The sequence below is a fragment of the Canis lupus genome, chromosome 32, assembly GCF_048164855.1.
Source record: "Canis lupus baileyi chromosome 32, mCanLup2.hap1, whole genome shotgun sequence".
Taxonomy (NCBI): Eukaryota; Metazoa; Chordata; class Mammalia; order Carnivora; family Canidae; genus Canis; species Canis lupus.
Window position 1 is genome coordinate 10061614 of NC_132869.1, and position 25076 is coordinate 10086689.

A 25076-nucleotide genomic window follows, 5' to 3' on the forward strand; every position below is an offset into this window, starting at 1 on the left:
TCTGGCTAACTTGGGCAAGAAAAAAAGGAAATATATTGGAAAACTGCATGTAGCCTCCAAAATTAAAGGAAAAATTAAAAGAATAGAAATTAAGACAGCTCTGGAGATATAAGGAAAAGAATTAATGAATAGCATTTCAGGGTACATCTGCTTGAGGACAGTCGGCTACAACAGTCACACTATTCAATACTTGAACTCCAGGGAAAATGACTATGGAAGTGTGAAGCCCCTTAAGAGTTTCCTACCTAGGAGTGACTGGGTGGCTCAGTCGGTTGAGCATTTGCCTTCAGCTCAGGTCACGATCCCAGGGTTCTGGGATCGAGCCCTGTGTCGAGCTTAGGAATGGACCCCGAGAATATAAATAATAGTGAAAGGGAATATAAGGGAAGGGAGAAGAAGTGTGTGGGAAATATCAGAAAGGGAGACAGAACATAAAGACTCCTAACTCTGGGAAACGAACTAGGGGTGGTGGAAGGGGAGGAGTGCAGGAGGTGGGGGTGAATGGGTGACGGGCACTGAGGGGGGCACTTGACGGGATGAGCACTGGATGTTATTCTGTATGTTGGCAAATTGAACACCAATAAAAAATAAGTTTATTAAAAAAAAAAAAAAAGAAATGGACCCCAAGCAGGCAAAAGCTGATGTTTCTTACTACAGCCTTCACTAACCTGGTGACCCCATCAGTACATGGCCTACGATTAAAAAGCAAATTTCATTGTGAACTTTCCTCTACTCAAAGGGCACAACATAACTGCCTTTCATGAAGGTGAACTCTGATATCAGGTCTAAATAGCAACTAGGATAGTCTTTAGGAGACCAGAAAGATTAAAACAGTCCATGCTACAAAATGCACATACATTAAGACTAGTGTTGCATTCAAGAAGCTCCTTCCTGCCACAAAATGAAAACATTCTGAAATGTGAAAGCAAAGCACCTTATTTAAACAGCTAGAAGGTTCATTTTAAGAATGGATTTGACAATAGGAGCAGATTCATACATTCCCTTGCCAAAGACTTCTACTGGCCCATAGGAGTGTCTTCGGTATTTTCAAAGTACAGGAAGTTCCTGCTTTCTGTGGTGGCAACGAACTATAAAAATGGCTACGCAAGCTGAAACCATGCAAAGTGGTCTGAGTAATCAATGGGGAAAATTACAATTATTCCATGGCCTTTAAAAATTTCTCTCAAAACTTGAAAAGATTTGTTGGTTATAAATGTATAGAAAAATGGGGGAAATAGCAAAACTAATATTTATTAAATATATCATAACTTAGGGACGCCTGGGTGGCTCAGTGGTTGAGCATCTGCCTTTGGCTCAGGTTGTGATCCCGGGGTCCTGGGACAGAGTCCCACATCGGGTTCCCCACAGGGAGCCTGCTTCTCCCTCTGCCTATGTCTTTGTCTTTCCCGGTCTCTCACAAATGAATAAATAAAATCTTTAAAATATATATATCAGTGCAGCCCTGGTGGCGCAGTGGTTTAGCGCCACATGCAGCCCAGGGCGTGATCCTGGAGACCCTGGATCGAGTCCCACGTCAGGCTCCCTGCATGGAGCCTGCTTCTCTCTCTGCCTGTGTCTCTGCCTCTCTCTCTCTCTCTCTCTCTCTGTCTGTCTCTATGAATAAATAAATAAAATCTTTAAATAAATAAATAAATAAAATAGATTTATCATAACTTTAAAATTAGAAACATTGAAAATTAAAATATTTTCTTTACTTGTAAGAAGCAACTTATCAACAGGAGTTTGAACAGGAGTTTGAACAGGAGTTTGAACAGGAGTTTGAACAGGTCTTGCTTTCTTTTTCCTCATAGTATAACTACAAAGTAAGGGTCTTGTCTGTGCTTTGAAGTTGTCACACTCTTTTCTAATTTTGAGTCATCTTCCAACATTTTACCCTTTGTGCTTTGGTTTCAGTGTTGCAAAATACCTCCAAGAGTTCCTTTAACGTGAAGATTTTTTGCTGGCATCACTTCCTGTAGGTCATCTTCATGCTTTTTGTCTCAAATACTTTGTTCCTTTATGTTTGCAAGTTCATCTTCACTAAGTTCCTCTGGCTGCATTTCTAGAGTGTCTTAGAGGCAGGCTCAACAATCCATAGCCAGCTTTTCTTCTGTAACTCCATTATGGATACACATTTCACTTGCAGCATTATTGAATTTTGTTCTTTTCTGTCTTTTTATCTTTGTTAGCCAACAGTCTCCCTTCAGTGATTGATTTTTGTAAAGTGTCATTTCATGACCAAGTGACAAGGAGGCAACATGATTGGTCACTTATTGTGAAGTGCATCTGTTATTTACATAGTCCTCTATAAACTGAAAAGGTGGCAGCAACATTTGTACTTTATGCAAATACTCAATTAATACTATAACTGAAATTTGAACTGTGTGGTTGGGGGACTGGTGTGATTTAAGTAAACCATCATATCTGAAATCCATACATATCACAGTCATGCAGTGATGACTGCCTGTTCTGCAGAATATTCTGCTAAAAGCCATTTCGCAGGTCCTGAAATCTAGCATGTCGTCTTTGTTATCCTATTTTGGGTGAATTCTTAGGTGGGTAACCAAATATCATGTCCTATCAGTATTTGCTTATAACTGTAATGAAGAGAGTTTATATCTGACAACTGAATTAGAAGTACCCAATAAATATGATTTTTTGGTCCTCTGCCAAATACATTAGATTTTTTTTTTTGATATGTTGATTTATTTTGTCTACAATGAAACAAGGTAATCCTTTGCTTGTATCTATAAGGTTGAAACTAGGGAAATACTTATTTATCCTTTAAGACTCAACTCAAATGTTAACCTCCTCCATGAGCCTTTCCTAGCACCATCTTACTTGTAAATCCCCAGGACATCCCATCCAGACCCATGTATGGCTCTCTCCACACTGTACTCTCAACTCTTGGGAGCATACAGGAGGCTCTTGAAAAATAAAGATTTCTTCTTTTTTATCATTATATCCCTGTACTTACTAGACATATTAGACACATAAATGTTTCTTAAATAAAGAAATATCTCAAACTCTTCCTCTAAAAACCATTTTTTTGGGGGGGCAGCCCCAATGGCCTAGTGGTTTGGCACTGCCTTCGGCCCGGGGTATGATCCTGGAGACTCGGGATAGAGTTCCACATTGGGCTCCCTGCGTGGAGCCTGCTTTTCCCTCTGCCTGTGTCTCTGCCCCTCTCTCTCTCTCTCTCTCTCTCTCTCTCTCTGTGTGTGTGTGTGTGTGTCTGTCATGAATAAATAAATAAAATCTTTAAAAAATAAAAATAAAATAAATAAATAAAAATAAATAAAAAGTTTTTTTTTCCTAGTCAATAAAAGGATGCCCACTAATATGAGATCCTAATAGAAAGGCCCTAAAGGAATAGCTAGGAGATGCAGTCTAAAGTCCTATCCAGGAGCACCAGAACCCTGTCCCAGATTGGTTAGGATGAGTTGAAGGAAGCCCCAAAGATAGAATAACTCAAACAACCTACTATCTGCAAATGGCCTCTGCTGACTCAACATCGGCTTTGGTGTTTTCAGCCTTCTGAATCCATAATGGGTAACACATGTGGTGACAGAGTTATGAAAAAATATATCAGTCATATGGTTCAGTGTATAAATCTGAAGAAAATGCCTTTTAAATGAAATTGAGACAAACATGTCTTGCTCCTTTTGCAAAGTACAGAATGTTCCACATGGACTAATCAAACTTTATAGCACTACTATGCAACCTTCTACATTTCCTAACACAATGTCTCTCCCAGAATTGTTGCTTGTTGGAAAGTTGTCACTGACTGAACCCTGCAGTTCTGTATTGTGTAGAATAGAATGTAAATACCACAGAATACATTTGACTGAGCTTCTAGGAAAGCATGACACAACGTACATAAATTCCACATTAGGCCTTTCTCTTCCAGACACACATGCAAATACACATAAATCAGAATCAAATGCAAGAAAGGATTTGGCTCATTGGTCATGTTACACAAAACTCTTCCCATTGAAGTGATTCTTTAATCTGAAGATTCCCACAAATATTTAATAAACTTCATCTGACAAAAGGGATCATTGTTGTTTTACAATAAAAAAAACTTAGTGAGGCTCTTGATCCAATTGTGGGATGGAACTAAGAACAAAATTAGGTCTCCTGAACCCCCAAATTTACTCTGATGTAAAAGTTACAAGAGAATCACAAAAAGCTACTCTAGGTCTTTATTGATAGTTGAGGGGAGTATACACATGTGTGTGTGCACATGCAGGCACATGTGTGGAGATGGAGGAAGAGGTATATACTACCACTTTGACATGACAGCCTCAGCTGAGCCACAGAGATGGCAGGGCGTGATGTGTGTGAGTGCGGGTGCAGTCCCCCAAGCCAAACTGAGCTAATGGGGGAGTGGCAGGCTTTATTGCTAGGCAATAAAGTTAACTAGTATTGTGAAGAGCTTCATATGTCTCATCTCAAGTATACAACCTAGATTTTACTTTATAAACAGTAGGACCTGCATCTCCAGATTTTGAAGGGGAAGTCATCTCAAGGTCTTGCTTTTTATTTGAAAGAGCACCATTCTGTAGCAATAGGGCATGTACTTGGAATTCCTTGGTGGTGGTCTGGTTTGTTTGTTTGGTTTTTGTTTGTTTGTTTTTTGCTGGCAGAAGACTATGGTTCTGATCTGCCCTGCTGGCCTTGCACTCATAGACCTAGCCATGCAGCACACAAATGCAAGCCCAGGAGGTTAGAAAGGCAGGAATGCATCAATGGAAATAACTTTATACTAGATTCTTAACCTCATTTGGACTCAGTGGTTCTTATAGAAAGAGCAAAACTACCCAGGACTCCATCTATCCCACTAATTTCCATTTATCATTGCAAAGATCTCAACAGAAAAAAAAAAAAAAAGATAAACGAAAAAATCAAAATGATAACAATATAAAAACTGCAAGACATAAACATATGTCCTTAAACCTTTTAATGTAATCATTAATACTAGAAGAGCAATACCTGGAAACCATGACCAATCAACTCAAAGTATCAAAGTATCACTGATAATGCACTGAGAACAAGGCAGCCTTTCCAAAAAACTGGAAATTTCAACTCCTTGTGGGTAGGTCCAGTGGAAGCTTTGCAAAATGTCAAATGTTCCATGTCAACAAGAATTCTTACATAATAGCATTTTGAATAGAAAATATCAGCAGCCCGTAACAGCTTGATTAATGTATAATTAGTAAAGAAGCCCTGAGACATAGGTAAAAATGAAAGGATTCTTAGTATATATGACCAATATAACATTTGTCAACAATTTTGGAAGAAAAGACTTGCATCTCTGTGTTAACCCATCAGGATAACCGGGCCAAACTTGAACACTATTTTAAACAACTGAGGGAAAGACTCCAACGGCAGCCTCCCCAAAACCACACAACAGGACTTCTGTCCTCACAGCTCTGAAAATTCAAGGGTGGTGGTGACTAGCTCTCAACACTTAGACTTCAGGCCAGCCTGGAAATGGAGGGCCTTGAATTGAACCCTGGAGCACTCAATCCTATCCTGTTGTTTGCCTTGATCCATAGTGAACTCATCATTGAATTCTTCTAGTATCTTCCTGAAGGGATGGACTGTGCCCCAAAAGCCCACTGCTCTGCACACCCCAGACAGAGAGGGAACGAGTAGGTGGAAGATAGGAAGTCACCAAGAATCTTACCTTGATAAGAAATGTGAGGTTTGAATTACTTTAAGCATATCAATGCCTTTTTTTTTCTATAGAAGCAAGGACTTAATTAAGGCTCCTTGGGATCTTTTTCAGGCTTCCTGTTTTATTGGTGATCATTTCAGTTGGTGTGGAATTTGTTACATCAGATCATCAATATCGAGCAAGATTTTTTTCTCTCAATTTGTTTTCAAGTTAAGTCTGTTTAATGGACAGTTTTTCTAGGTAACCAAAATAACCAAAGTACAATTCACTATGCTACAGCCATGGAAAGAACACAAAAGTAACACCAGGAGTGAAGACTCTGCCATCTTTCCCTGGAGCACAGAGCTAGTGACATTGACAACACTGATCATACTAGCACTAATGACATGCAGGTGCCCTTCCAAGCCATCAGTTATTGCTGCACCCATTCTAACAGTCTTAAGATCAAACAGACTTCCTTGATAACCTAGAACTTCTGAGAATTAATTCTTGCAGCTTCTTGTGTGGGGTAGGGGTGGTGGGGGAGTTATGTGTATGGGAAGGTGATTGACAGCATGGGCTCTAGATCCAAATGGCCTAGATCCAATCAAGGCCAAGGTACTTAATACATCTGAGCCTCACACACTTGATCTCTAAAATAAAAGTATATACCTGGAGTTAACATGGGGGCTAAAAAGGCATTAAAATGATTGAAGTACTTGAAACAGGGCCAGGCATATAGTGTTTAGTAAACATTAACTACAGTGATGATAGTAAGACCGCACAATAGGCCTCATCACCAAGTACCTCTACCAACACACAGAATCGTGATAGAATTATGCAAATGAGAATGAAGGATCACTTATACCACTATATTGTGCAGTTCAGTATAAAGGGAATGGAGGTTATCACTTTTCCTAGCATATTTGTTGCTTTTGACCCCACAAAGAAAAGGCTTACAGACAGATGAGGGGTTCAGAAAGAACCATACCCCACAATGGTGTGTTCTCTCTCTCCCTCTCTCCCTCTCCCATTTCTTCTCCTCAGAATCCACTTGCTCACCCCCTATTCCTGCACTTATACCCAGGGAAACTCCAACCTTCCCCACAGGATGGGGATTTCCAGACTCAAGCCCTCAAGCTTGATCAGGAGGCAAATGGAGGCTTATCTCTGCCCACATATTGCCAAACCCAAAGGCAAAGGAGTATTCTGCTCCCAGGAGTGGGAAGAGAGCAGGTGCTCTCATTCCTGTCCACCCTTCCACTGAAAAGAGCTATGGTGAACTTCTCACTGGTTGTCTAAGAAGTATGCTGCCATGCTAAGGTAGGCAGTCTTTCTGGAGACCTCCTTCACCACTATTTCCCATCCCATATCATGAACGTAACTGTGAACATGATTCTGACCCTGATCTCTTAATGAACACTGGCTGACCATGACTCTCCCAGCCCTTTCAAAGTGAGGGAGGGAGGGAGGGAGAGGAAGAAGGAGAGAAGGTGGGAGAACAGTTCATTCTCAATTTATTCTTCCTCATCTCTGATCTCCAAAAAAACCTTCTATCCCAGAAAAGAAATGGAGCTCACAGAAGGTAAGTAACTGGCACAAGGTCACAAGCCTTGTAAACTGGTAAGCTTGAGGCTAAACCCTTTGTTCTCTCCTGTCTGACATTTAAGAGTGAAAGCAGAACCCATCAACTCTTACAAAAATGACTAAAATCTAATTGCCCCCAAATAGTTGGTTTCTCTTTGCAGACAGCCTTTAGGCATTGAATTGCTAGCACAGAAGACAGACATGGAGAAAGGCCCAAGCTGGGAAATTCTTCCAGCAGCTTTTCAAATCTCTTGGCCGAACACCATGAGCCCTGATCTGCATTATTCTTTCCCGGCGAGGTAACGCCAAAATATTTAGTCCCGGCATCATTCTGAGAATACCAATTTGTCCACTTCAACACAGCTGCCCTTTCCCAAGATTTATCTCTATTTCTACTTCCTTGAGTCAAACCTTAGGGCTCTTGCATCCTGAAAATGGCCATGTTCTGCCCACAGCCTGTCCACACCAAGAGTTTGGCGAAAGTCAGTGGAATATGCAGTAGCGAGTAAAATGTCCCCTTGTGACCTCAAGCTCCCTTCTTGGCTCTGAAATAAGCTCTGCTCCAGCCAGCAGCTACTCTCTTTTTATTTGCTCTTATAATTTCAAATTTTACATACAGTGAATTAACTCTTTACAATTGTGAGTTTTGGCAAATGCCTTCAGTCATGTAACCAGCACCAAAAACAGGATACCCCTAAAAAAAACTCCCTAGGAACACCCATTTGTGGCCACATCTTCCCCTTACCCTTAATCTGGCAACTACCAACTGCTCTCTGGCCCTATTTTACCTGTTCCAGATGTCACATAATTCAGCTACTAAAGGTCCACACCAAAAAAAAGTTAACCCATTGATTAGAGTGATATATGGATTTATTTACCTCTAACCCTCACCACTGGGCCATTACTCTCCACTGGTAGCGTCAAACCTACTTCTGACTAAAAAAACTTCATTCTCATTTGCATAATTCTATCACGATTCTGTGTGTTGGTAGAGGTACTTGGTGATGAGGCCTATTGTGCGGTCTTACTATCATCACTGTAGTTAATGTTTACTAAACACTATATGCCTGGCCCTGTTTCAAGCACTTCAATCATTTTAATGCCTTTTTAGCCCCCATGTTAACTCCAGGTATATACTTTTACTTTTACTCTTTTTATTGCTGTACCAACCCAATCTATGAATGCCACACTATTTATCAGATTCACAAGTTGAAAAACATTTGGATGGTTTGCATTTTTTCAGGCTATTATGAATAAAGCTTCAATACAAATTAGCATACAGGTTTAATGTAAACCTGTTTTCATTTCCATTGTGTAATCACCTAGGAGTGATGACCATGTGATGCACATATGTTCAATTTTATAAGAAACTGACAAACTTTTTTCAGAGTGGCTATATTGTTTGGCATTTCTATAAGCAAATGTACGAGAGTTCCAGTTACTCCATATCTTCATCAGCACTTGGTATTGTCATGTTGGTTTTTTTTCTTTTTTCTCTCTCTCCTTTCTCTCCCAGTTCTCTCCTGAGAGCAGACCCATTTATGAGGCTGCCTATACAAAGATACTCCCATGAAAATGGTGGAGCTCCATGGACCCACATGAGACCACAGGCTTGGCAAGCTCATGGCAGTTCACAGGGTCAGGAACAACAGAGCTATCTGTTTGGCTTTAGCTAAAAAGAGGCAGGACACACCACAGGTTATGAAACTCAGAAAATATCTAGGTTTGAAGCTCTCCCAACATATGAGGTTAGGGATATTCTCTTAAGCATCCTTATACTTGTCTATACCTAACACCATGCCATATTCCTAACATACACCTAAATAAATGCCTTCACTTTGGTCTCTATATTTATATATTTTTTATTTATAATGTTATATTTTATTTTCCACATTTTTCAGAGCATGTGGGCAGCCCCAGTCATGACTGCTGCATAAATGTACAATTTCAGTTGTAGGTATGGGCAGTAGTCCTTAGGTATACTCTATGTCCAGCTGGAGCCAAAGTAGAAAAGACCAGAATATACAACAAATTCTAAAATGGTGGTTACAAACTCTTGAGAAGTCATACATTTTTGAGAATCTTGTGGAAGTTCTAGACCTTATTGCTAGAAAAATGAAGAAATAATACACACACGAGAGAGAAAGAATCCTTGAAGTGTATCCATAGATCCTACTTAAGAACCACTAGCCAAAAAGATCCATTGTTCTAACAAATAGGAGGTCATTTCTCCCATTTTCCTGATCTTCTGGACTGAGGAAAGGGACCTGAGGACTGCTTAGTAGTGAAACCATGAGGATAACACTAAAATGTTATTATCAATCATATCAATTTCCTAAGGCCACCATAACAAAATACCAGATGAGGTGGCTTAAACAACAGAAATTTATTTTCTTACAATTCTAGGAGCCCAGGATCAAGCTGTTGGTGGGGCTTCTTCTAAGGCTTCCTCCTTTGCTTGTAGATGGCCACCTTTCTCCAGTGTCTTTACATTGTCTTCCCTCTGTGAATGCATGAAACATTCAAACAGTTTAAACATATAAGCATCACATCACAATTGCTACAGAGGTCTCAAAATATCATTTTTATGCATCCCTATTTTGAAATTATTAATCCAATGGTAGGTCATGTTATTTAATACATTAACAAAGGGCAAATATATGGCTATATTATATTTTTTAACAACTGTATTTCAATGAAAAAAGTCTCCCTTGCAATTCTACATAGTTTAAATTTTTTTTTATATTTTCCTGAGGACACTATAGGCTTCTTCAGCTACTAAAGGTCCACACCAAAAAAAAAAGTTAACCCATTGATTAGAGTGATATACGGATTTATTTACCTCTAACCCTCACCACTGGGCCATTACTCTCCACTGGTAGCGTCAAACCTACTTCTGACTCTCAGTTCAAACGCTCTCTAAAGGGAAAATGAGAAGTTCAAGAGTTCATCAGCTTAACACAAGTTGATCTTAGTGCAAGTTCTGTTCTTGCCTTGAATTATGGGTTTCCTATAGCTAGATTACTGCCTGATCCCACAGTTCCTCTGTGACTCAAATCTTGCCTCGTACCACTGTCACTGAGCCTCTGCTGTGAAAAATCCAAAAGGCTTCCTGTAAACTCTGATAGCCAATGTTTCTAGCTTAATGAGTTTGAGAGACGTGTTTTGAGTATATTTTCTTCTATCAAAAGCTCTAATGTTGAATGGCTGCCAGGAGACAGCTCATGAGGCATCGTGGGTTGAATCATGAAATGGCAGCCAACTTTTCCCAATCTCCTTTACATCAGGAAATTTTCTAGTTGACCACATTCACGACAACACTGGCCCTTAATCACGTTCAGTACAAGTCTTCCAAAGAAGCTAAAGTTGTATGAAGGAGAGGTTCTAAAGAACCGCCATGTTTTCCATCTCAGGGTTTTTGAGGGACAGACTAATGTAACTCCTAGAAGGCAAGAGTGAGATGAGCTGTAAAATGACCTCCTAACTTCTGAAAAATTGTTAATGTGGCTCTGCATAATCAACACTAAGAAAATTACAATATTGCAATTTTGGCATAAACATGCCAGAGAAAAAATGAAAATAAATAACTCAGTTACCAGATAAAAAACCTGGAACTTAAAGCAAAAAAATGGAATGTCCACAAGGTCCTGATTTCCATATATAAAGACTTTTTTCAAACCACCAATTCTGAAGCTCTTCTTATCTATGAAAAGACTCTTTCTCAATAACATTTTAGTAAATCTTTGAAAGGTCCTGAGAAAATATGGTGCCAGGATGAAAACAAAGGGAGAGAATTTAGGTATTGTGATCATAACAAAACCTGTTTGAGTCACAAAGAAGGCTTTTTGGACTTTAGTCCTCTCCAATAACCTCTCAAGGAACCAGAGTGTCACTAGATTAATATCTTGGATTATTGACTATTAAGAAGATGTGTCTGGGTTTTATATGTTTCCCCTTAAAAAATTCATATTTGGTTCCAAGAGAAATGACTACTATGTTCTTTTCTATAGAGTTCACGTAAATTTTAAAGATAAGAGTCATGCTAATAAATAAAATCTGCCCTATTGCAGAGTTAACTTGGCCCATTTCCATGAGGCATGCTAGAATTAGGCAGTATAGAATTTGAACATACAGCCCTTCATGTTTAGGGTTTACAAAGAGTCCTGCTTTTGCTTCCAGCTCCTTGGGAATTCTGATTCTACAAAGAAACCATTTCTAAATTTACCATTAAACAAGGTTATCAAGTAATACTGAAATGAAGTTCATTTTACTCACAATAGTACCTTTCCTTAGTTTCTAACTTCCTCACGAAGGCTACTCACATGCAAACCACACTGTTTCCCCTAGATAGACCCTTTTCTTTTGTTCAAGTACCACACTGGTAAATATGCTTGGAGTGAGCCATGGTAATGAATGAACTTTGTCCTGAAGTATTTCCAAGAAATAAACATGAATGCAGCCCTGAACAAACATATATACAGTAGAAAATTGCATCATCCACTGCCCCAGTTGAGGCCACCAACATCTCTTACACCGACCACAGCAACAAATTCCAAATATCCTCCCTCCCAGCTTCCAGACTGAAGTCCTTTTAACCCAACCTCTACATTATCACTAGATTGATCTCTCTAAAAATTCTGACCTTCCTTCCACATAACACATACTTATAACTCTTTGTAGATTCCCCCAGTGCCTCAGAGAAGAATCACTCTCTCTGAGATCTGATTATCTGGCCCTGCCTCCTCTCTATAGCCTCACCCATGTCCGCTTGCTCCTTTGCACTCAGGACTCATCCACACTAAATCACTCTCAGATCCCAACGGATGCTTTGCTTTCTCTCTCTACAACTCTAGAAGCAATGTCTTTCCCCTGTCTTCTTACAGTGCCCTATACTTCTTTCCCCCTAGGGCTTTGCATCTTGATTCTTAACTCATGGACTGCAATAACAATAAAAGACAATAATTTTCTTTGTCATGTCCATCATTATATTCCCAGCACTTTGATTTAACCCACTAAAATGCAATGGGTTATTAATAAATATTTTATTTAATCAATTGGCTGAGGAAATGAAAACAAAGCTCAATATACCAAGAGCTAAATGAAAAGTCAAGTTTGTTGCAGGCAGGAGTTATCTTTTTTTTTTTTTTAATTTTCCAATATATTGCTTGAGCTTCCATTTCATAATATAAGACAACAAGCCATTTACTAAATGTTCTAAGAAGCCAGTGACCAATATTTTGACATAGAGACCTCATAAGGGAAAGGACTGTATCTTTTCTCACTGTGCCAAAAGGCCTATCATAAAGTCTATTTGGAAAGAACATGAATGCTGCAATGACAGGGAAGTGTTCCAAGAGCTGGAGGGAAATATTTCCCTCTTTTCCAAATACCCTAATCCGGGATTCAGAATGATTTATGTCCTCAGATCTTAGATAGTAGTGAAGAAGTTAGCAACAATTTGTCATCTTTTGATTGTACCTGCTACCAGTTGATGGCTAAAATGAGAAGTTGAGGACTGTCTCTATGGATATCAGCACAGAATCCAGTTCAAACATTCCCAGACAGTTTGGGGGTTTGAGGAATAACTCACAGACACATAGTCTGGCCCAACCTCAGAAGCAAATTATTTATCAAAAGTAGAGGTTTCCAAGGAATATGCGTGTGTGTGGGCATGACTGTGGCGTTGTTTATGTGTGCATGCAAGTATGTTGTGTACATCTGGGAGTATGTGTGTGATTTATTGAAGGCTTAAAAGTGACCTGAGATTCCTTAAACATATAATCAGGTTATACCACTCACAACTACACTAGGATGACTACTACACACACACACACACACACACACACACACACACACACACACGCACCCCAGATATATATATTTATACAGAAAATGGGGAGTCCATTTCATTAACTTTTAAATGACCTCTAACAACAACCCTGCAAGGTTGACACTATTTTCTCCATTTTACAGAAGATTAATCTGAACCCCTGAAAGCCTAAGATTCTTCAAAAAAGGAAGACAGGACTTGAAACTTGGTTATCCATTAGCCAAGATAGCTCTCCTTCTACCACACCTTACTTTCTCCTAAGATTATCACTCTCCTCTTACTGGTTACCAGAAATGTCGGTGAACATCACTCTGCTTTACGATAAACCACTCTGATAAAAATGTTTCAATGATTATTTTTGAGACATCTGAGCTGAAAATGTACATATTTCACAGGACAAGGAATGTGCCAAAGTGTTATTGCACAATCAGAGTACTGCAAGCAACCAAGGAGGCCAAATGTGTGTTGGAAAAACTACAGATGTCATCTGGGAATGCTCAGAGCTTTGGGTTTTCTAGCTGAGACAGTCTGCTTCCACCGGAAACACAGACTTATAAGGCTAAACCAAGGCCATGACTTCCTCAGCTGAATCAACCTGACACACTGCCTGTTCCCTGAGCTCATGGGATTCCACTGGCTGAATGTCAGCCCCGTCATGGAAAGAACACCAGAGGCAGGGGGGACTGGATTGGTCCCCATCCTGAAATGGATCACAAACACCCACCTTGTCATAAAGCAGCTATGAGCCCTACAGTGGGAAGACAAGGGAGGTGACACACTGGGGTCAGGAGTGGGGATATTTAGGTTCCCTAGAGAAATTAGTCACCAAGTCTTATCCCTTCATCTCCATTTACAGGCACTTATTTGGGAGCAACAAGCTCTAAAAGGGTGAAAAACAAAGCCCCCATGCCCCTCCCCCCAGCATGTGCTTCAAGTTCACAGGAAGGATTCTTCTCATTTGCTTTGGGGCACACATGCTGCCTGTTACAGCTGCATCTTCCCATGGACAAATCACATGGTGAATGTTCCACAGAAGAACAGGGCTCCAGGGAACAAAATCAGCCATTTACGTGACTCGCTTCACTAGACCTGGTCCCATTATACCAAAACCCTAGGAAAAGAAAAGAAACTCAGTAGAAACCAGCTACATAAATCTGCACAGAGAAGACCTCTTGGTTCTGAAAAGTCACAATAACCAGTGGTTGTGAAATATTGAAAAGGCATGAGACTGCAAAGTTGAGCACGCAGGAATGCTTCAGAAAATGGAATGTTGACACTGTCGCCAAGTAACTTTCCCTCCAAGTATTGATTACTCTCTACAGATTATGGAAAATATTTGTCGGAGATGTTATTTCAACTGCTCTCATTCTCAGCTAGTGAGTATAGTAGAGCTATAGTGAACCATGTGTTCCTAATTTTCCCCCAGAAGTAAGTTATTGATATAGGAATGTTAAAGTGCTAGGGAGAGAACGAGGAAATTTTCATAAGGAGCCCAAATGACATTCTGAGGGTGAGAGGACTGCAAGCCCAACTCCTTGAGAGTCTCTGTAGAGGAGAATCGTCCGGATAGACTTGGGTAATCCCAACCAAGGCCCAGGACAAGAAGGAGATACTCCATTAATAGAAAATATCATGGTGGAAAGAGATTAAATAAGTGGACAGGTCTATACACCAAGATTGACCTCTTGAAGTAGTGGTTCTGGTTCTTTGAGGCTGTAACTATGAGAACTGATATAATGGGACCAGATCTAGCCCCACTAAGCACAAGCTGTATCCTAGGAAAGATGGATATAGGGGATTCTAAGAGAGCACAGACCAACTTTTGAGTGGAATGTTCTTGGGTCGGGAATATCAAAGAACCACTATGTCTGGGATAGCTGCTGGAAGAAGGAAATTTACCCCCTCCATTATCTTGCCTGCGTTAACTCATTTAGTTTGTATTTTCCTAAGGCAGAGGCCCAACACCATCTCTCCCCACTTGATTGCCTGGTACCATATCATAGAACTACCAGCTTTAGGGGTTGGTTATGGTATCATGTAGCTTTCATGGTAGCCATGAAAATCTGCCTTGCACACCTCCTTCTATATAGAATGGAACTGAACCAGGGCCCTAACTTCTGCACTTTTAAGTCCCCTGCTGTTTGCATGATGACCCCACTTTCCAAGGGCTTCTCACTGCCAAGAATAGGGTGTGATGGGAGGACTACATCCTAGACTCCTTTGTTGGCTGACTCAAGCACAAAGACTTCCCAGGGGCTTTGCTGATGCTTCCTTAGGTTGCCTGGCAGTCTAGCCTGCTCCCTCTTAGCCTTCTCTCCTTATCCCCTTCACCGAGTTAGGCCTACATTGTGATCTGACTGCTAACCCAACCTTGTCTGGCTCCCTCTCTTGGTCCTTTCACATAGCATTTCCTTTAAGAAAATCCCTGCAACATTTAACACTATCTTGGTGTCTCTTCTCAAAGACTATGACTAACACAGGAGGAACGTCTGAATTGCACCTGCAGGAACAAAGTGGAAGGAGCTAGGATTGTCCCTCGGATATAAATCAGCACCCTGAAGATTTCTTGAGATAACCATAAGTATGGAAGCCAGGGAACTCTCTAAAGAGGTTCAAGATGATAAATTGTATCTGTGATGTTACCTTGTATGCAGCACTTTAAAATAAATACACACCCATTTTATACATTTATGCCAGAAGGGAAGCATCAAAGAAAAGGCCATTCCCTATTTCCATAACTGAAGACAAACCGGGAGCAGATGTTGTGTACCATGTGATCACCTCCCAAAGGAACATTCAGAGTCTCCAGTTGTGACCTCCAAACACTGCTGGGTTTCCATGTGTGGGGAGTTCTGGACCTTCCTCCAGGTCTTGTTGGCTGGACCCTATATCACCAAAGGCCTGATAATGTTCTCTAGGTGGTGCTACATCCAATACCAACCTGTAGGCCCTCCACATTCTGTCTGGCCTCATCAGGAGTAGAACGAGACCACTCTTTTCAGACGAGAGCTTTCTACCCAGTGCTAATCCACATATAATCGGTAGCAGAAATTTCATTCTTTCAAGTACTCATCATATGCCAGCCACTGTGCAAAGCATTTTACAGTTTATCTCATCCATTCATTTATTCATCCAACACATTTACTGAGTATACCTTCTATGTGCTATCACTCCCCAAAGAGAGAGCAAAACCTAAAAAGTCCCAGCCACATAAAACAGACATTCTAGTGAGGGAGAGAGACACAGTATAAAAAGAAAGCCAACATGGACATATGTTTTGAGCAATGATAACTACTGTAAAGAAAGCTAAAGCAGAGTGAGGTGCTAGGGAGGCATGGGCAAAAGGGTTGGGTGTGTATTACACAGAGTCAAAAGGAAAGCCCTTCTGAGGAAGCAATATAACACCAGAGACTGAAAAGAATTGGGAGCATTAGCTGGGTAATTGAGCAAAGAAGAATCCATCTCATCTCTTTCCATCCACACCACAAACCCATAAAACACAAGGCATTATCCCCCTATGAGAATAACCACCTTAGAGAGGTGATAGACTCAGCTAGATCTCTCTCCAAACCACTGTGGTTAACCTTATGCCACCATCAAGTGAATTCCAGAATCTTCCTGCTTATATTCTAACATCAGAGAGAAAGTCCAGGCTTTATGTCTAGCCTATACTCTCTGACACCATTTGTTATCTTTCCAATCTGTTTGGGTACAGAGGAGCCACCTAAGAGACTACGCGAAGTAATGGCCATGCTGATTATGATCATCATCATCGTTATCATAATAGCTTTTTCTACCCAAAGGCCCAGTGGCTGGGGAAAGGGACAGTAACAGAGACCCCAAGAAGTTGCATTTCCTTACAATGCTTAAGCAGCGCTTAAGCACTCCCCTCCTGCGGGGAGGTTCTAAAATCAGCCTTCAGCAAGAAAAATTGTGACTCACTAGACACATTTATGTTGGTCTTGCTGCAGAGAAAATCCATCTCTCCTGGGTAATAATGGAGCCCCATAAATAGATTCTAAATTTCTGTGCATTCTCCAAAAATAAACCGGTAGAACTGGTAGTACTTTTACAATATCATAGAGAGACACATCATTATCTCTATTAGTCATTTGATTTTACCTTCTTCCCATTGCCTGCTTTATTTGCATCCCCAAGGAATCCAGAAGCCCATGTGATAATAAAGATTCAAGCCTATGTATCCATGGTTTCCCCAGCCCTGAGCAACCAGGATCCTCTTATTCTATTACCAGCAGACTTTGGAGGGCTTTCCTTAGTTTTTTCATGAGCAGACACTGTCACCAGTTTCATTTCTTGCAGATGATCAAAATATGTTTCACTAAGCTCTGTAATAATAGTTGTTCACAGGGTGTGTCTATAAGATAATGAGCATTTCTGCCTAAGTCTTTTAGGCTAAGAGCTGACATAACCCTGAAGGCAGGGATCCTCTTGATTAACTTAATTCATATTGAACTGAACACAGCACTATCTTTAATAAAACCTTACTGCGAGTATTTTGACAGTTGGTGATTTTAAGCTCAACATGGTTTGGAAGCAGTATTTTTCCACTCAACAAATGGGGTATTTTTAATATACAAATTGAGATCCACATTCTGATAGACTTTCTATACTTTGGAAGCTTCATTTTCTTCCTTCTCTGCTGCTGATAGTCAACCAAGTGATCAAGTTGAAAGCCTAACAAACATGGAGCATTATCACACATGAATGTGGGCAATTTATTTAATTAAAAAAGGGACAACTGTCCTTCAAGTCTCTGTCTCTTTGAGGCCTGATGAGCCTAGTAAACTCTGAGAGAAGGTTGAAGAAGCTGTAACACCTTTCCCTGTGCATAGATCTATTTCTCCTACTTTCAGGCTGATGGATTTTGATTGACCAGGTATTCTTAGATGTGCACTATGTTTGATATGGGCTTACAAAGTGGCCAGGCACTGATAAGAAATCCTCCTAGAGTTTCAAAGTTAGACTGTATCTGATAAGGTAAAATAATGATTTGTCAGGCCAAATACAGTGTTTTTAGAATATACTTTATTAGATTCTATTGCATTTTTCCCTTTTTGAAAAAAAAAATTGATAAACCAGACAAGCAAGAATTAACCTGTGAACAGGAACAGAAGAAATCCATATAGAGCAACCATTTTTTCCCTTGGTGGTCTCCTACTATTCTCAGTAGCCCAAACTGTGATGTTTCCCACTTTCTCCTGACTCCTGGTGTTTCTGACCTTGTCTTAGAAATCTCTGCTTAGCCCATGACCTCAGAATTGTCTCTCACAATTAGGAGGGAGAATAAAAGACAAATGGCATTGCATTCCCACCAAGCATCCACTGCTCAGTGTGGAGTTTGGAACGTGACAGCATCTTTGTGGGCAACTCTCCAGGTACTCCGTAAGCTGTCAATATCTTAAATGATGCCCATGACTGTGGGTGATAATCTGGATATGGTCTTAACGTGTAAAATACAGTGGGATTTCAAGACAATACCACTTAGTCTATATCTATATCCCAGGAAAGGAACAAATAGTTTACTAAGTTTCAATGCCAACTGACAATGGGAAATGTAATGAATTCTCCTAAACTTTGTTTCCACAAGCATTCCTATTAAGCAAACTCTTTCCTCTATTAATGGTTGTTTATAACTGGCTTATGATGATTTATGATTCCATGGCAGTAATATGCCTTTTAAAGCAAAAATAACAAGAGTTTAAAAAAAAAAAAAAAAGGTTCTATGAGGAGGAAGTTCACTGTGTCTCTTATCATTTCAACTATGTAGTCATATAAATGTTTGTTCTTAGGGGCTTTCCAGAACACGGCCTTAGCTTCTGGTCTCCTTTTCCAATCCCAGGTACACTACTTGGCTCTGCTAAGGATCTGTAAGACAGTAGATGTGAATACAAGGAAACAAAATGTGGGTGAAATCAGGGTGAGTCACTGCCCAGAGAATCAGAAGACCTGGATTCTGATCTCAGCTCTGCTGTTCACTAGCTGCAAGGCTTGAGGCTACCTATTCAGTCATTATGAGCATTGGTTTCCCAATTTATAAAAAGAGGAGCCTGATTTAGATGATCAGCTTGATTCTATACCAATGATAGAAGTGTTTGGGACATGTATCCACTTAAACAACTATTGCTCCTGGGTGGGCCTGTTGAGAACCCCATGGTGGAGCTACTGCTCACTGGATGGGGAGATGAGAAGCCCTGGAATTCCAATCTAAAGTAAATATTCTCAGCTCAGAGACCACTTCTGCACCTGTCCAAAAGAAACCAAACCCTTCTCTTAGGTTCTTGATAAAGCCTGTTTATCCCAAAAAGAGGGCATGTGTGGCAGTCTATTTCTGTACCCTTACTACCCGTCAAGTACTTTGCATATATTAAAGCCTTTCCCTTACTCTCAGGGCTATCTAGTACTCAAACTCATGTGCACACTAAAGCAAGAACAGTAACCCAAGACTACTTCTTACTGCTGCTTCTTACATTAAAAAATCATCTGGTTTTGAGGTGTGCCTGAGTAGTTCCATTGGTTAACATTCAACTCTTGGTTTCAGCTCAGGTCATGATCTCATGGGTCATGAGGTCAAGCCCTGTTTCAGGCTCCACACTCAAAGGGGAGTCTGCTTGAGATTCTCTTCCTCTCTCAAATAAATAAATAAATAAATAAATAAATAAATAAATAAATAAATATTTAAAAAATAATAACCTGCCTTTATCACATAACAAATATACATTTGTTAAAATACAGGTAGAAAAGAAATTTGTAATTCATTAACCCACCAGTCAGAGATAATCAGATTTTGTGTCTATTATTTCACAATTATGTGACTATAACAGATCCATATACATTTTTTTTTATTTTTTTTTTATTTATTTATGATAGGCACACAGTGAGAGAGAGAGAGGCAGAGACACAGGCAGAGGGAGAAGCAGGCTCCATGCACCAGGAGCCCGATGTGGGATTCGATCCCGGGTCTCCAGGATCGCGCCCTGGGCCAAAGGCAGGCGCCAAACCGCTGCGCCACCCAGGGATCCCCATATACATTTTTTTAAATGGGAGATTTCACCAATGGGATATCATTTAAACTGGATGTCCACATGCAAAACAATGACTTTGCACCTTCACATTATACATACAAGTTTGCAGAGACTGAAATTACAGATGCATGAAACATTTTCTCACTCTTTACTGGCCCACCCATCCTACCCAAACTACCAGGAATGTCACCTTCTCAATAAAGCCTCCCTTATTCCTGCCACATTCTGAAGTCTAATGGTAACTCCCTCCTTGATTGCTTCATTGTAGCTTGCACATACTTAACATCAATTACCTCACAGATTTAAATTTAAGATGGGAATATTTCCCAACAGCTTTTCCAGAATTTCTGCTACTTAGGCATTTTCTTTACATAAAATAAGTCATAAGTTTGTAGGAGGCCGTATTTACTTTATTCTTTTTCCCATCTAGTCACCACAATAGAATTTTTCACTCATCCTGGTAACACTATTCAGGCTCTGAATGACTACAGCAAATACTCATTTCACCACAGTATCAGAACAGTCAAACCATTGATCCTTTCCTTTAGCTTTAAACAGAATAATATTTGTCTACCAATTAGCTCTGATCTGCATCACAGTCATCACTACTTTTACTCTCTGGGCTCAGTAGAGCACCAGTTGTATCCAACAAGTATCCAACAAATGTAACAACAGTGGCTTCCAGCCAAGTGTGTAACTAAGATTTTTGTTAAGAATAGATTCCCTGGGGCACCTGGGTGGCTAATAGGATATTGTATGTCAATTTATACTTCAATCAAAAAAAATTTAAAATTTCTCCCCATGCACTGTATGCTCTGGCCTCCCCAGAAAGCTCATAGTCTCCTTAAGATAAGGCATATTTTCATTATCTGTGATTTTTCTTTTCACTATTTAACTTACCTAAAAGCTATCCCCACCTCACTTAGTCCACCTAACAAATTGCCAATGTTTTTCTGATAAAATATCTCAAGTGTTACTACTCACCCCTCTGATACTTTTTCCATCTATCCAAGGTCAAATGAAGCAGCCTTTCCTTCTGTGCCCCTGTATATTGCCTTAAGCTTATTTTCCTAAATCAATCGGTGGCCAAGACTCAAACCAAGTCTTCTGATTCCAAATCTTAAGATCTCTTTGCCACGCTATATTACTGGTAGAATCATGCTTTAGTTCAGAATTCTTAGTGGCTTGCCAGTGGTAGGTACTCGGTGAGTGTGCATTCCATAAATGAATGACAACGTATAGGTACCTTCTACTGTCCTCTTCACATTCCATTCTCCAAAGAAGAATTTACCAAGGAAGCTTGCCTTCTTAGATGCATCCAACTCAAGGGGTACTATGTACCATGTAATCATGCCCCAATTTAGGAATACCACAACTATGTTCCATGTAATTATGCTGGTCCTCCAATGAAGCTCATGATGCCTGTTTGGCCAGAGACAAGGGAAAGAAGAAAAAGAGAGTAGTATGTAATGTCCAGGGAGAAGCCTGGCCCAAAGAAACATTTCCATTTCAACTCCCTCTGAGTTTTCGAGCCCTACAGGGACCAGCAGCCAAGTCTGAGCTGAAAGCGTCACGTGTTTAGAAGACAGAAGCCAGGGTGCCATAGCAATATAAATACAGGGACAGATAGGACAAGCTGGCCCTAAGGAGAATTGCCAAGCCCAAGCTTTGGACCATGAGTCTACTCTCTGTCAAAGAAAAAAAAAAAAAGGAGAGAACAAAAAGAAAAAACAACTTCTTAATTTCAACTTTATAAAAAAAAATAAAAATAAAAAACACTTCAAGAAGCAGAAAAAAAATCCTCCCAACTCACTGAATGCTGAGTAGAACATTGAGATACCAAACCTTCAGGAAAGAATGAATAAGCAATTCAAAAATGGGGTTTCCTGCCCTCAGCTTAGAGCCTGAAATTGTCCATTCTGCCAGCAGCATTCTGTCTGCCAAACTACCTGCACAGAAAGGTGCCATTTACGACTTCACATCCACCCAGGATGGCTACGGTACAAAACCCACACTCACAAGCTCCCCTCAAAGCCTAGATGGAAGAAGGAAAAAGCAAAGGAAATACTGTGGCAAGTCTTCTGGACTTTCGGAATTCTTCAAGCAAAGACATTGCCAAGATCTACTTGACAGGATGTATAGAGTTAATAAAGTGAGTGTTTGCAGAAATTCCAAATAGTTAAAAAAAAAACTCACAGTTTCAAAAATCAGTATAGTTCGAATGTAGGGATAATCATGGTCTGCTGGAGCTGTGATATTATAGAATCTTGGGCTATTCTCACACTTGTGCATTTGGAATAGCGACTCTTAAGACTGGTTTGTTTAAGGCAATATTGTTGTTCCATGATGGAAGATGCCAGCCAACAAGGACACAGAATGCTGCAGCCCAGGAAACAAGGTCAGAACTAGCTTTCATAGAATCCATTGTTGCTTTGATTATAAACTGTCTAGGACAGGACTAAGTGTCTTTAGGTCCCACACAATACCAGGCACACTGTAAATATTTTACAAGTTTGCTGTTGAGTTTCTTTTTTGTTAAGAAAAAAGGAACACTGGTGCTTAATTTGTTCCTTTCCACTAAAAAACATTCCACAAATCAAAGATGCACTAACATCTTGCTCATCCTTTTTCATATGACAAGAAAAAGTGGCATACATAGAAGAAGTCAATGAATCCTCAATGTTAAAAGGAAAATTGTATCCCCTGTTCTAATATCATCATATGCCCAGTAAAGACCTCAAATGTGCACTCTCCTGAGTTTCCTGGATTGCCATGAATTAATACAGCATGGGCAGGAATTGCATTCTTTTAGCAAGTTTTTGAGCATGCCTACTGTGAGCTAGCCATGGTGCTTCATTGCAGCACCACAAATAGATAATGCTCCCTACTTTCAAAGGAATCATTAGGTGAACTTCATCCAGGTTGACCACTACTACCCTCATTCTGGCCCCCCAGGATTCTTGCCTTCTGCTCATTTCTATCTGATCTTACATATGCTTGATCTTCCCCTCCATGTTAATGTTTCTTGGATCTCTAAATCCAACCCTGATGTCTAACCTCTCACAGCTTGTAGAAACCCAACCATTACAAATGGTTGTCCTACCATTGCTTCAAGCATGAACTGATCCAGGAACCCTTCTTCCCCAAGCAGCCCACCCAACCAAACTGGTTCACCTTCCTAATTGACCCATTCCCTTCAATACTAGTTCCACTCTTTGTCTCTCAGACCTTCTTCCTACTTCTTCTTCAGCCCTTTATTCCTATCCTGTCACTGGGTCCTAGCACGTATTCTTTAGAATGGTTTTCTGTCTTTCTCAGCTTTCACCGTGTAGGTTTATGCTTCATTAGCTAACAAAGTGACTGGCCTCTCTGCTCATTCCAACTCATTTTTGTATAACCTTGCAAGATGTTTTTCAAGCATTAATCATTTTCCTATTCATAAAATTTGGTGGCTCTCTTTTGCCTGTCTTTTTTTTTTTTTTTTTTTTTTATGATAGTCACAGAGAGAGAGAGAGAGAGAGAGGCAGAGACACAGGCAGAGAGAGAAGCAGGCTCCATGCACCGGGAGCCCGACGTGGGATTCGATCCCGGGTCTCCAGGATCGCGCCCTGGGCCAAAGGCAGGCGCCAAACCGCTGCACCACCCAGGGATCCCTCTTTTGCCTGTCTTACCAAACTTACATTCCTTCATAACTTCCTATAGGCTGACCTTCCCCTAGCTATACCATCTTATTTCCAACAATCCTCCTTACCTTTGACTCTATTCTCATAAGGCTAATTCCCATCTTGATGCTTTTATTGAACCTGTCCTTCATTTCACCAAATCACAGCCATCATCCATGCACAATTCACTTAGTCAAATATTCACCAAGTACCTACTGTGTAATATACACTATGCTGGGCCCTATAAAGAGCAGAACTTAACAGTCACATTTCTTATATTCATGGACCTTACATCTACAGTTGGAACAATTAACCAACCTCCTGAGAAAATGCTTGATACTTTTCTCACACTTTATTCTGTTAAAAAAAAATAAACAAAAACAAAACCACTATGGTAAATAATTTTTAAGTATTTTTAAAAACAATGAAGTATTATAAATTTAATGTGGATTTTGTATCTAATCTGATTGAGAATGGATTTCTAAAAATTGGTAATATAAAAGATGATAAAATATAAAACTTATTTATAGTCTCATTACCTCCCTCCATGAAAACTGATAAAACAAATCTGTTTAAAGATTTATCCATTACAGAATTTTCCTTTAAATATCTATGGTATTAGTATTAGGAGTTCAGTACTTAACTTAGGATTTTTTGTTTTGTGTGTGACAGCTTTGGTGCTCTGGACACTAATAGTCTTAACAGGGACATACAGCTTTTTCTTGTGTTTCTCCTGTAGTCCTCAGACTAAGCAGGGAGGAAGTCTCACAGGTATACCAGAGTAGATGAAACAGCATCCAGACTCAAAGGTTTATGCTTAAAAATAGATCTATATAATTTTGAATCTCATCCTCAATTATCTGAAAATTCATATCGGTAAGCTTTAACACAACACCCATCAACATTTTCAACTAAAAGAACATCTGACTCTTGAGATTGGCCTCCTTTTCAGGTCTTTCCTGCCCAGAGTCATGAACACAGCCAAAAAGAGCAGAAAGGCAATAGGTAATTAATATGTGAGCTAGATTATAGAGCATCATTTCTTTATATCTACAAACATTTTTATCATTTGGACCTCCAAAGAACTTGTCACCAGACATCATGTGGGCTTTTGGAGCCAAAATCTCCAGAAGTTTTTGACATGACTCTTAGTTTCTGACAACTATTTTTAGTGAAATAACATTGCCTTTACTTCTGTGACATTTCCCAGAACAGCAGTAAATCTGAGCTCAGACAGAAGGGAATTTTATTTTTATTTAAACTTTTTCCCAATGAGAGCCAACAGATGGCCC

General features: G+C 39.9%; 1 long non-coding RNA gene across 7 annotated transcripts in view; it reads right to left on the bottom strand.

Annotated features, from left to right (window-relative positions):
• LOC140622993 (uncharacterized) overlaps nt 1-25076 on the bottom strand; it is a 145379-nt gene that overhangs the window by 97385 nt on the left and 22918 nt on the right. For all 7 annotated transcript variants that reach the window (XR_012022660.1, XR_012022663.1, XR_012022659.1 and 4 more), the window contains exon 3: nt 9648-9752. This is a non-coding gene — a long non-coding RNA (uncharacterized lncRNA). The remainder of the gene's footprint in view (nt 1-9647; nt 9753-25076) is intronic.